The sequence below is a fragment of the Carlito syrichta genome, unplaced genomic scaffold, assembly GCF_000164805.1.
Source record: "Carlito syrichta isolate Samal-C Ts95f unplaced genomic scaffold, Tarsius_syrichta-2.0.1 Scaffold123453, whole genome shotgun sequence".
Lineage (NCBI taxonomy): Eukaryota > Metazoa > Chordata > Mammalia > Primates > Tarsiidae > Carlito > Carlito syrichta.
The window spans coordinates 1-1220 of record NW_007067549.1 but is presented as its reverse complement, the minus strand read 5'-3'; positions in this window follow the sequence as shown (position 1 = coordinate 1220).

Here is a 1220-nt window from a genome sequence, read left to right as displayed (position 1 = left end):
GGGCTCAGGCCATCCACTCACCTCAGCCTCTGAAGGCGCGGGATGACAGGCTGAGCCACCGAGCCCGGCTGGCATGCTCTTGATCATCTGGGATCCTTTGTACTCTCTGCTTCTCTGTGGAATTTATAAATCTCCACCGTCACTCTGGGTCTTGTAAACCTTATCTTCCCACCTCCATGCCCCAGTGCAAAGGCTGCACACTGACTCACCAGCAAACATTTTTGAATTCGCCCACAGAGGCTTTTTTAAATGAATTACTTGCCGATATTTAAAAGTCAGGAGACTTCCCCTATCCCCGAGATTCCTTATTTCCTTTGAAAAAGCCGAAGACCAGGCCACACTGGGCCTGCCTTTCCGTGATGCAACGACGGCCATGGATGAGCAGGGGTGACATCTCCCCCCAGTCCCATCCCTCCACAGACCAGGGCACGGCCCTCTCTGGCACAGCCCCTGCTGCCAGAGTGCGCCTCCCTGCCTACTCGGCCCATGACCAGGTTACTTCATAACCTCTCAGGGTAACCTTCTTTCTTTTTGGTTTTGTTTTGGTTTGTTTCTTAGAGCCGTGGTCTTGCTGTGTCGCCCAGGCTGGAGTGCAATGGCCGCTCACAGGCACGATCATATTGCACTACCGCCTCCAACTCCTAGGCTCAAGCCATCCTCGTGCCTCAGCCTCCAGAGTAGCCCGGACCACCGGCATCTCTTTCTTTCCTTAAAGGCCAAAGAAGCCGGGCCTGGTGGCTCACGTCTGTCACCCCGGCACTTGGGGAGGTGGAGGTGAGAGGACTGCCTGAGCTCAGGGGCTCGAGACCAGCCTCGGCAGCTTGGCGAGACCTCCTCTCCATAATCAGAATCAAAAAATGAGCCGGGCGTGGTGGCGCGTGCCTGCGGTTCCAGCTACTCGGAAGGCTGAGGCGGAAGGATCGCCGGAGCCCAGCGGGTCGAGGCTGCGGGGGCCCCCAGCGCGCCACTGCGCTCCAGCCTGGGCGACAGACATCCGGCTCAAAAACGAATAATAATGACAATAACAGTGATGATAACGAAGGCTACGCAAGCGACCCGTCCACGCCAAAACTCACTCGCCTCCTAAGTCTTACCCGGCCGTCCTGATCATCTCGGAACCAGCACCCAGGCCCTGCCCCGAAAGGCCGGGCAAGGCCCCACGCAGGCCTCCTGCTAGGGTTCGCCTCGCATCGGGAATACCCCCCCCGCACACCCCCGGC